Genomic DNA, 12,295 nt, shown 5'->3' on the forward strand with positions numbered 1-12,295 from the left:
GGATGGTGGATGGATGGATGGATGTATGGTGGATGGATGGATGGATGTATGGTGGATGGATGGATGGATGGATGGTGGATGGATGGATGGATGGTGGATGGATGGATGGTGGATGGGTGGATGGATGGATGGGTGGTGGTGGATAGGTGAATGGTGGATGGGCTCATGGATACCTGTCAAAGGGCAGAAGGGAAGCCAGGCCCAGAGTGGGGCCCTGTTGCACCACCCATCAACCACACTCTAGCCTGGACCCTGTACGCTCAGGCTGAGAGGATCCAGGTGTTTGGGGTTGGTCCTGGGCTTCTGGGCATGTGATACCTGGGAGGGAGAAATGATCAGACAGGAGCAAGGACATTGGGAACTGGGGAGGGTTCAGAGCCACCCCTTTCACCTCATTGATTTTTCTGTCATCTATCAGGAGTGTATCAGGAGTGAATCAGGATTTAGTAGCTCTCACTTCATAGGGCCTGGAAAGGCCACCCTGCCCTCCCTCAGGTCGGGGGTTATGCCTGCCCCCTGGCTGCCCCTGAAGCACTCCTCTCAGTCAGTCCTGACCGTGAGACCCTCCCCTGATGCACAGTGGACCCTGCCCCACCAGAGCCCTGGGCTGGCCCTGGCTGCCTTTTCCCTGGGGCTACTAGAAGGAACCTGGTCTGGCCTTGGGATTGAATCCCCCCAGCAGGAGCCCTGGTCCAGCACACACTACCAGTGGGGCCTTGAAGGAATGCTGTGTCCAACCCCCAGGCCGTGCTGACCGCTACATGGAGACAAGAATCCTCCTGGGCCAGAGGGTTCCATGGGCCTGCCTCCTGGCTGGGCTCTGCTGCCCAGCTCCCTGCTCTCAGAACCATGGACAGCTCTGCCCCTCACCTGCTCCGGCCTCTCGCAGGACGGCTTCCCTGGGGCCCTCATCTCCAAAGGGGCAGTGCCCTCCTCTGTCCCCAACCGCAGATGTTTCCAACCAGACCCCTTATAGAGACACCGTTGCAGGTCCCCTGACGGCCACACAAGTGCTGATGGGCAGGACAGAGGGGAGAAGGTGGCTGGGAGGCCCCAATTTCTTCTAAGCATCGCAGTTTAAAGGCCCCCCAATGTTTTCCTCAGAGGAGAGGAGTGGGCAGTAGCAGAGGAAGGAAGACTGGCCCCTCCGCAAGACACAGACGCTCACCCCGGCTCTGGATCTGAGTCGTGGACAAGCTGTGCTGCTCCAGGACTGGGGCCTGCTGCTCTAGCTGGTTCCCCGGGCCCCCCACACCCTTGGTGTCCCATAGCTGGGTCTCTTTGCAGAGCCAACCTGAGTGGGGCTGGCGCTGCTCCCCGACCTTCAAGAGCACCCCTGCGAGCTGGGTGTCCTGTGAGCCGGCTCTTGCCCTCAGCACTCTGCAGGATCTTTTTAGACAGAATATTGATCCGCGACTGGCCAGACTCTAATTTCACAGCTGAGTGTCTCTGCCCACCGCCGCCCCCACCAGTCCTGCCTGCTCTCTGGTAAGTAGTTAATTATCTATAAACACATTCCAGAGGAGGCTCCAGCTCCAAGTGAAAGAATGCCGCGTGAGGGATCTTTTGTCCTGAGCGAGGGGATTGGGGGCTTGTGCAGTAGGGCGGTGACACGTGGGCTCAGACCCTGGCTCTGCCCTGCCGGCCGATGCCTCTCTGAGCCCGTTTCCTCCACTGCTAAGTGGGGACAGCAACAGTCCCCAACTCACGGGGTCGTTGTGAGGATGGAGGGAGGCTGCCAGCCGGGCACATGGGACCTGGCTCAGGGTCTGGTAGCTGCCGAATTGGGCCGCTGCTAAATGACTGCTAAATGGCTCTTCTTCCTCAAGGGAAGGGTCCCTGTGCTGACAGCCAAGGGGCTAGACCTGGGGTCGCAACTCAAGTGCCTGCGAGTCCAGGCATTGAGCTCACGGGCTGGGCCAAGGGTGGCATAGAACCAGAGCCTGTACCTTAACTCTGGGGGCCCTGCCACCTGCCCCAGGGGCTGCAGAACAGCCCAACAGCTTCGTGCTCAACTCAGGGGCCAAGGACCCCCACATGGGGCTCTGTCCAGGTGGCCTAACCCAGGACCCAGACGGCAGGCCTCTGGACGCATGCCCGCCCCTTGAGCTGGCAGATGCATCGAGCCCTCTGGCAGAGGCCCCTGAGCACACTTTAGGAGAAGGAATAAGTCCAGCTCTGTGTGAAGAACTGCATCCTGATGGCTGTTGGCACAAAAAAGCCCTTTGTCCCAGCCAGCTGGCCGCCTGCTGATTCCTAGCCTGAGCCTTCAGGATGGATCCAGGCAGTGCTCCTGGGAGGAGGGGGCTCCAGGGGAGGGGCAGGTGGGCGGGCCACAGGTTGGATGGCTCTTTGTGTGGAGGGAGAACAGGCCCAGTGGGAGATTCCACGACCCTTCAGAGAGAATGTTTAATCCTCTCCTCAAAGCCTCTTCTCTCTCCCTCCCTTCTGAGTCAGCTTGCCCTCTCTCGGCCCCCAAACCTGGCAGAGGGCAGAGAAGAGACTTCTGTGGTTCCAGAATGAGCTCTGCCTGGGGCCATGAGACCCCCAAGGCCTCTCCCCTTCTGGGCCGACGGAAGCACCACATCAGGACAAGGAGAGGCCCCGAGCCTGAGTCAACAATCCGACGTTCTCAGGCCACTTGTGGTACTTTCTTGCTGAGAGCACAGCAGTGTGCGAGTTCTGAGGCTAGCCCAACCCTGCGGATCCAGGACTAGCCCAACCCTGCGGATCCAGGACTAGCCCAACCCTGCAGATCCAGGACTAGCCCAACCCTGCGGATCCACAAGGGGCCCAAAATTGCTGGTTGTGGGTATCCCTCTTCCCCACCAGACCCTGAGACCCTCGAGGTGGGTGGCTGCCAGCCCATCCTAGAGGAGGGGCCGGGCAGGCCATAGGTGCATCCTGCCTGGACCAGGCTTGGTCACTGCCCACACAGCCCCACTGGGCAGGCCCAGGGACCTCCTAAAGTTGGAAACTGGGACATGATCCTCAAAAACTGGCCCCGTCTGCCAGGGGAAGGGAGAGGAGGCCTAGTTCACACTCCCGTTGGCCCATGGACATGGGAGGAGGGCTCTGCTCCCTGCAGATCTGGGGCAGAGCTAAGGCCCCTCCCCAGCTGGTCACTTCCCCCCTGGGCACATGCCCTGGGACCCTGCTTTTGGAGAGGCACGTGTGAGCCTTGGGACCCCAAGTCAGGAGAGCTAGGCCCAGGCCTGATCCTGCCCCCTCCAGACAGCGGAACTTAGGCAATCTCTTTCCCTAGCTTGGCCTCCCACCCATAAAATAGGGTGCTGCCCTTCACTTCCCAGGCTTTGAGACCGGGGATGTCTTAACCAAGCAGAGGCTCCTTGGCCAGGCAATTGGATTTTCAAATCAGCACATTCCTCTGGAAGTGCAGGAAGGGCAGGGGGCAGGGCCCCATCCTCTGTGTCCTGTCCTTGTCCTCCAAGCAGCACTGGGTACCCAGGATGTCTGAGACAGCTCAGGAACTGGCAGCAAACCAGGACGCTGGCCCCCCTGCCCCAGTGGAGGCTGCTGATCCCACCCTCTGTGGGACTCCCTGGATGGACACACCTCTGACAGGGGCTCCAGGGCTGGAGCTCTGTGGCGGGGCAGGTGGGTGAAGTGAGACCTGCCACCTCTGGGTCCCCAGGTGCTTTGGTGAGGAACCTCGGGCTCAGGTCGAGGTGGGCAGGGCTGCTGAGGGCAGCCTGGAGGCGGAAGCCCCAGAGAGCAAGAGGAGAGCTCCGAGGGGCACCTGGCTGGCTCAGGATGGTGAGTTCAAGCCCCATGTTGGGCATAGGGCTTACATTTGAAAAAGAAGTTGTATCAAATCAATACGTTGTACACCTTAGACTGACACAATGTTACACGTGAATTCTAGCTCAGTAAAACTAGAAACATAATAATAAAATGTAAAACAAAAACAAAAACAAAACGCACTCTGGTGGTTGCTGTGTCCTCAGACCAGGTCCTGGGGCCTCGTGAGACCCCAAGGCCCAGCCCTCCCTGCCGAGGCCTCAGTGCCTTTCTGGAAGAGATGCCGGAGGTACTGCCTCCACACAGGGAGCCAGGAGCCAGGACTGCTGAAGACGCCCATGGGAGGAAATGGAGCTATTGATCAGTCCTTACCAATTAGTGTATTGATTGGGACCCAGCTGGCCACATCCCGAACCAAGCACGGGTACCTGTCGCTCCGCCAAGCGGCCAGGAGTCCCACTGCACCTCCCTTTGCGTTTCGGAGCTCACTGGTAACATTGGGGAGCGGGAGAGGAAAAAAAAGGGGTGCTCATCTGCAGCATGGAGTACTCTTGATTTCCGGCACGTTCTAACATTTGTCCCGGCATCTGGGAACACGTGACTGTTCTGTTGCTCCCGTGATGAAGAGCTGAGGTCGCCTGGCCACCTCCAGCATCACAACGACTCGATGCCAGAAGCTTCCCAGACCGGGGCCCCCTCCCCACCATCCTCCCTTGAGCTGGGCCCAGAGCTGACTGCTCAGGAGAGCTCGTAGGTCCAGCTCTGCATCCTGTTGACAAAGACGTGTCTGCAAATAGCTCCTCGTGGTTCGAAATCCCAAGAGAAGGGAGCCGGCGGCGGCCCCAGTGCCAGCCCCACCTCAGCTACCTGGGCAAGGCTGCCGGCTCATGAATATTCATGGTACCTTCTTAATGAGCGAGAATTAAGCCAGCTGAGCTTCTGTGCAGGCTCCAATCCCTCTGACCCTCAGTCCCTCCCCAGCCTCTCACCTCCTTTGGGGGGCCGGGGTGGTGGCAGACAGGGCCCTCCCTCTCTGTGCCGGGGTGTCCCCGTGCCAGCCCCTTGCTCCAGCCCACAGTCTCTCTCCAAAGCACTCGACACGTCCCTGGCCTGTTCTCAAGGAGACCCTGGCCCTTGTCCCAGTCCTGGGAGGAGAAAATTACCCTGACGTCCCTTTGCAGAGTTTTCTCGGCACCGGCGACAGATCTGGCTATGGGAGCTGTGGAGGGTGGCGTGAGTCCCTTCCTTGGCTCATCCCATCTGGGATGGTGCTTCCGCCACCGAGGGGCCGGGTGTCTCTCCTCAGGCAACCAGCACGAGCTCAGTGCAGACACACACGCGGTGGCGCCTTGTTCTCAGAACCTCCTGGTGGGGGGGTGTCATGCTCTGCCCAGGGCCCAGACACCCCCACGTGGCCCGTGCTGGCCCGAGAAGGGGGCTGTTCCTGCACTTCCACACGGAGCCTGGCCGCCCACTCTGCCACGGGACAGGGGCCTGGGATCCAGGCAGACAGGAGGGTGGGAGCTGAGAAGCCGGGCTTGTCGCAGCCCGGGCGCTCCCCACCATCGTGTGGGTGTCCCAAGAGTGTCCACGGCTTGGATCTCACCTGAGGGGCTCCGGGCTGTGCTGGGGTGGACGTGCGGCCGCGGGGAGGACGGGGGTGGTGAGCTGAGCAGCCGCAGCTCCTGGAACAGCTGCCCTTTGTAGCAAAGCCCCCAGGAGGAGACCTGCGGGGTATCAGGAGGGCTGGCGCTGTGTGGGGAGGGACGTGCGGCCGGGCACAGCCGCTCCCCATGCCGCTCTGGCCCTCACTGACCCTACAGGCTGCTGGCGCCTCAGGCCCCCTCTGAGCACACACGGGGCAGGCGGAGCCCCCGGGCGGCCCAGGGCCTCGGGTGCCTGATGTCTGTTTGAAGGCTCGGGTGGTGCCCGAGGATGGAGGGGCCAGAGCCTCAGCGGGCAGGGGTGGCCTGGGCTGCAGGGGAATGGGGCTCCTCGAAGCCCCGGTCACAGAGGGTCGCCTTGGGCCTGGGCTCTTCCGTCCCAGGAGGGGGTGGTCAGACAGCCGCCATCAATCAGGGCCCGGGGGCGGCCTCCAGCCCCTTCACCTTGATTCTGGGACCCGGCAACCCTTCGCTTCCCCGTGTGACAAGTTTGTCCTCTTCCTGGATGGTCACCTTAACAAAGTGACCAGGAGAGTGAGACCCGTGGTGACGCGAGCCCGGGGGGCTCTGGCCCCACTGGCCGGATGGTGTCTCCTCCAGCTGCCCCCACAGCCCCCCTGCTGCGCCCTGCTGCCTGGCTATCTCGGCAGACCTGCTGGGCTGAGAGGGGCATGCCTGCCTCGGAAGACACGGGCAAGCTGGCCGCAGCCGCCTCCCCAGAATCAGCCCAGGGTCCGGGAGCCCCAGAGCACAGACACCTCTGCAGCCTCTTTCTGCCCCACACCCGGCCACTCTCCCTGCATGGGCAGCTCTAGCAGCCCGGGGAAGCTTCCCCCGAGTCCTTCCCCCAAAGCCTGTCCTGCGGGCCGAGGCGGAGCTGCTGCCCACAGAGCCGCCTCCTGTCTCATCCGTTCTGCTAGAGGACCCGCCGGGCTCACTGCAGCCGCTGACCGGGCCTGCGAGGGCCTGCCTGGAGGCGCGTGGCCGCCGGCTCCTGCTCTTGCAGGACCGGCTCCTGCTCTCACAAAGACCCCTCCTGCGGCTACCCCGTTTGGTGGCCCCATCCGGGACTGTCATGCCCTGCCTGGCAGGTGCACTATTGAAAAGAGCCCGTCTTCAGGACCAAGGCCTGAGAGTGACCCCAGGCCCCGCGCCGGCAGACACCAGCCAAGGGGGATGGGCCAGGGGAGTGGGGGACACCACGGGAGGCCCAGCCAGGGAGAGCCAGGGAGAGGCCAACCCAAGGCACTGGGATCAGGGAAAGTGGCCCCAGGCCTGCCCTCCCCACTTCCAGGCCAGTCCTGTTAGCTCCCAGTCGGGGCGCCACCTCAGGCTGCCGGCCACCAGCAGAGGCGTGCACTCCAGATTCTAGAAAAACTCAGCACCCCAAGTAGTGGACAGATAAACTTTTAAAATCTAGGTCCAGCGGAGGGGCCCTCCAAGGGCCTGTTTTCTGCTTTCCCTGGATTTGGGGGTGCTAAATTCCAGGGCTGCACACCCGAAGGGAAACCGACTGCCCCCAGCGTCCCAGGAGCAGACCTCAAGTAGGAAGGAAGGGGCCCGACCCGGCTCCCCAGGAGGGGGTTTGGGGCCAGGCTGCCAGGAGGCTCTCCTGCCTCCAACGCACGTCCTCATCCAAACCACACTTGTACCAACCCGCACCTCCCAGAAACTCGGGCGAGGCGCCCACAGGTAAGGGGAGCTGCTGCTAATGGAGGTCCCCACTCTTCACCTTCCCGGCTGACTAGCTGCGACACCCCCTCTGCTCACAGGGAGCTCTCTCCCGCCCTATCCAGAGACGCCCGAGGCTGAGCTCAAGCAGCTAGGGCGTGTGGATCCTTATCTCCCAGCTCAGGATCCGGGGGACACTCCACTCACCAACTGGGCAGGCGAGGCGTTCTGTGCGAGAGATTACCGACCCACGGAGCAGAGATTTTAATGGGATTTCTATGCCCGCGGCTGTCCTTGCTGGATGAGGCCTCCCAGGAGGAGGCACATGTCCCCAGGCAGGGCCATGCCCCCCGGTCACCTCCCTGCTGGCCCGGAGCTGGTGCCCAGGCAAGGGCGTAGGGTCACGGCTGCCCCTGGCCTCAGGACACAGCCAGAGTCTGGGCAGAGCACACCCCTCACCAGGGCCTAGACACACCTGGCGTCCATCCAGGTCACCCCAGCCGTAGCCTCATCCTTCCTGGCGTCTCAGGAATAGATTGACCAGGCACAGTCCCCACTCACTGCCCAGCCCAGCTCAGACAGACGGGAGGGAAAGGCCCGCTCCTGAGCCTCGCCCCACAGACCACTCATGGGCCAGGGGAGGAGCCCTGGAGATCTAGATGTACAGATAATGCCCAGAGTGGTCCTGTGAGAGGAATGGCGGTACCTCGGCCGGACTGTCCCGGGGTGGACAGGGACCCAGCCCCAGGCTCTGTGTCCTCATTGGCCCCTGGAAGGCATACTTGTCTCTGGTCACCATGAGACTGACGGTGAGGGGACCCCTCCCCGTGCCATCCCATGTGGGGTCTCGGCGTGGTCCTGCGCCTGAGCTGGTCCTGGTGCTCTTCACACCCCGTGAGCCAAGGACATGTGGTACTTACAGGGACCACTCGGGACAAGTGACCTCTGATCAAATACGTTTGTGGATCCCGGTTAAAGAAAACTGATGACTCCGCCCCTTTTTGCCGCCGGACTTCTCAAAGCCGGCACAATGCTAATACGCCTGTGGTTCCTTGGAGGTGGGGAGGGGTCGTCCGGGGGACTCACTGACCATGTTGATACGAATGCGGAGCCGTCTGGAGGCCCCTCAGGGTGCCTTCTGGGAAAGGCTGGACCCCAAGGCTGTGATGGACAGTGGGGTCTGGCTTTGCTCTGGGGCCCAGGAGATGCATTGTAGGCTCCAGGGGGACCTGGAGGCCAGAGGCCTAAGATGCGGTCAGGACCCATGGTGCCAGCTCACCTCCCATCAGCCCCCGCACTGTGCTCTCAGCCACCCCCTCCGGGCCTTCCTTTCTTCCCAGGAGAAGCTGCCCTCAGACAGTGAAATTTGGTGCAGTGGGACTCCGTGTTTTGCCCAACCAGCTTCCCCGTGTGCTCTGGAAGGGTGGGTGACAGGGAGAAGCTAGCGGGGGAGGTGGTGAGGGCCTGGGAGCCGAGCTGGCCCATTTCAGCCCGGCTTCCACTGCTCCCCTTGCAGATCACCCCAACCCTCCTGACACCCAGGACCTCGGGCAAGAGCCGCCAAGCCAGCCACAGACGGTGAGGCCCCAGCTGCCTGCGTCCTACCAGGAGGAGGTGCCCTGGGCAACCTTGCCCACTCAGGCCTTCTGAGAAATCCGATGACTTAAAAGATGATGTGTCAGGGCAGAGGGAAAGGAAATATGTGAAGGTCAGAGTCAGGGATTTTGTGGGGACAAGAGAACACTCCTCGGTCTTGATCAACGGCCTTTGAACAAACCTCGCCCAGGGAGCAGAGACAGAGAGCAGCCCTCAGGACGGGCCTGGGCCCCTGGAGGGACCCTGACGTCAGGCCCGAGGCGAGACGCTTCCCCTCGCAGAATCTCCCACAGCCCCAGCAGGATGGCCATCTGCTCACCACACATCTCCCAAGGGCCACGCTCGGACACGCCACCGAGCTGTGCCTGGGAAGGACCCCTCCCCACAGCAATCTGGGATGAGCTGGCCAGAGCCGCGTGGCAGGAAGTCAGCACTGTGAGAGCAGGCGCAGAGCAGGGACCTCGTGTGCCCAGCCCACAGGCCCACCCAGCAGGCCCTGGCACGGTGACCTCGGGGGCCCAGGGAGGCTGAGTGCCAAGCAGTCCCTGGTGGGGGGGGAGGGGCGAGAAGCACTCAGGATTTGGGGCTTGGCCTGGCTGACCGCGGGGCGCCCCCACCTCTCCAGGCCAGAGCTACCCCTGACCTAAGTGACCAGGCCTGGCGGGTAGAGGTTACATGTGAGGACACTCTGGCTGGAGCCCCAAGGCCAGTTCTGCTCGGCAGGTTTAAGCGAGCAGTCACCGGGAGCCTCGTGTGGACCCGGGTTCGTTAACGGCGTGTGTGAGGTTGCCTCTGGTGTCCCAGAAGGTCACGTGTCCCCGCCCCTCCTCCTCCCCGACCTGCTCTCCTCAGAAACTCCTTCATCTTTCCAGACCTCACCCGAGACCCTCTGGGGCCCACCCTCCAGCCCACAGGCTCTGCGTGTTTCCGTGGCAACCTGCACGTGCCTCCCAGCGTGAGCTCTTTGAAGGCAGGGCCCCACCTGGATCACACAGTGGGGTGGGGGGCCAGGGAGCTTGGGCGCTGAGCCGCGTGCCCATGACCTCATTCGTTCCAGAGGACAGCCTGAAAACAGGGAAACTGAGGCACGGAGGGGGGACTTCCCATACAGCAGCCATACGAAGAGACGGTGCGGCCCAGCAACATCCATACCCTCTCCTAGGAAAATGGAAGTGTCGCTGGGACAGGCCAGCCAGCGACAGGCCCTCTGAGTGGGGGCGAGGGGCAGGCCTTGCTCTCCCCTTGCCTCCATACCCAGAGCGCCCTCGGTGGGGCTGGCTTCTCTGCTCGGGCTGGGTGGCAGCGTCACCCTCCTAGGGCAGAGACATTTCCGCAGCAGCTGCTTTCCTGTGTGCTGGGCATCCCTCTCAAAGCAAGGCTCTCTGGCATCCCCGCATCTACCTTGGAACTATCTGGGGCATTGTGGGGAGGGGCCGACTCCGTGCCGGGGAGCGGATGGCCGCAAGGCCCAGCCCCGGGGGTGACGGGCACAGCCCTGCTCCAGCCTGTGGGCTTCCCCACGCTGAGCAAGCGGAAAAGGCTCCTGTCGGCTCCTGGATGTTCTTTCCCCGGGGCAAGGCATAACTAGTATTTCAAACACACACGGCCTACGTTTCTGTTTCTGATCGTAGAGTCATTATTTCTGAGGCAAATTTCTCAGCCCGCAGACACTGCTGGAATTTGGGTGAACAAAAATGGGAGCCATCTGTCCTTCCATGACCCCAGGGCCGTTCCAACCCCCTCATTCTTCCCTCCTTCGCCACGCCCTCGCTCCTGCCCCCGTCCACCTTCCAGCCAGCACAGGGCAAAGTGTGTGGGGACACGTGGGGCATCCTGGTGCTCCGAAGACATCTTGGGCTGTGGGGCACGGGGCTCTGACTTGGGTCTCCTGGCTTGGAGAAGGAACTTTAGGCTAGGAGGGAGGGCGGGGGCCTGAAAGCCTGGAGCTCCCCCCCAAGGTGTGGTGGCGCTGTCCTCGGTGCTGACCCCATCTGCTCACCCAGGGAGGGAGAAGGGAACGTGAGGCTGACCTGTAACCAGGACAGGGTGCCTGACAGTGAAGGCCAGGTAGGGGGGGAGCAGGAAAGCACCAGGGGTCAGCCCCATAGGAGAAGCCTCCTAGGGGGGCCAGGCCCACCTGTGCTCCCTGTGGCACTCTGAGAGGCCTATAACCACACACAGACAATGTCCGCCTTTCCCCAGCCCACTTAGCTCCTGACCAGTCCACTCAGACCTCCTGACCAGTCCGCTCACTTCCTGACCCGTCCACTGACCTCCAGGTCAGTTCACTCAGCTCCAGACCAGTCCACTCATCTCCTGACCAGTCTACTCAGACCTCCTGACCAGTCCACTGACCTCCAGGCCAGCCTACTCACTCCAGACCAGTCCACTCACTCTAGACCAGTTTACTCAGCCCCACAGTCATAAGGGGGCAGCTGGGATATGCACAGGGGTACCCCTGGGGAGGGTGGCAGTGAGGTTCGAGTAGGGTTCTGTCGTGAGCGCTCGGCAGTCCACCTGAAGGGAGGTTAAAACAAGAGCACATGGGAACAGATGGACCGGTGTTCAGCTGGATGTGAAATGCCATATTCTTGGGTCACCCTGAGCTAAAGTTCAAACTCATCTGAGTCTTGGGGTCAGCCTCATTTCCCCAGTGGTCTTCGACATTTATCAGAGAAAGAAGGAAAAACTAAACGTATATTTGTGAACCCAGGAGTCGGAACGTCTGGTTTTACCTGGCCTCCACGTAACGTTCAACTCAGAGAAACGGCAAGCAAGCTGTGGGCTCCATCGCCCACCTCCAGATCCTCCCAGCCCCAGCTGTGCCTCCTGCTCGACTCCAGGGGCATCTGCTCAGACACCAGCTTCCCTCCTCTTACAGCCTCTACCCTGCCTTTTTGTTTTTGCATCTGGGGATCCGGGAAGGAAGGGACCCTTGTTTCCTCTGTGAGGCCAGGTTGGGACGGGGCTCTTCCTAGGTGGAGCAGAGTGTGGAGGGGGCTTCAGGAGGGGCAGGCTGACCTGGAAATCTCCTTCCAAGGGGAGGCCCTGTGTTGTCTGCTTCCTCAGTTGCTGATTTGGCTCAAATTGGACATTTTTAAGTAGAAGCCAGTTCAAGCCAGTTTCAGTTCAAGATGGGCTATCCCTCTAGGCCCTTAATACTTGGCCTCCCTGCTGGACAAGGCAGATGCAGATGGTTCACTCTGGAGAAGCACCGAGGTCCCACCCCAGGCTGCTGGTGGGAGACCCTGACTCAGCAGACGCCAGCCCCCCCCCCACCACTGGCTCCAGGCCCCCACGTGGCTCTTAGGGCCCGTGACCTCGCAGCACCCCTGGGAGGGGGAGCTTGGAGCCAGGCAGCAGTCCAGGGCCCTGGTCACCACAGGACCCTGGACTCGCTGCTGGCTGGTTATGGAGCCTGACTGCTCACCGCTGTCGAGGGCTGTGCCTTTGGGCTGAAGAGCGTGTGTTGGACAGAGGCAGTAGGACTGTTGGGAGGCAAGATGAATAAACTGGAGAGTGGGGACCCCCTTGGCCTTATCAAGACAGAAGGGCTGCCATCCTGGGACTGGGGCTCTCACCTAGCTCAGGCCCTGCCCACA

Source organism: Neomonachus schauinslandi, chromosome 10 (assembly GCF_002201575.2).
Source record: "Neomonachus schauinslandi chromosome 10, ASM220157v2, whole genome shotgun sequence".
Taxonomy (NCBI): Eukaryota; Metazoa; Chordata; class Mammalia; order Carnivora; family Phocidae; genus Neomonachus; species Neomonachus schauinslandi.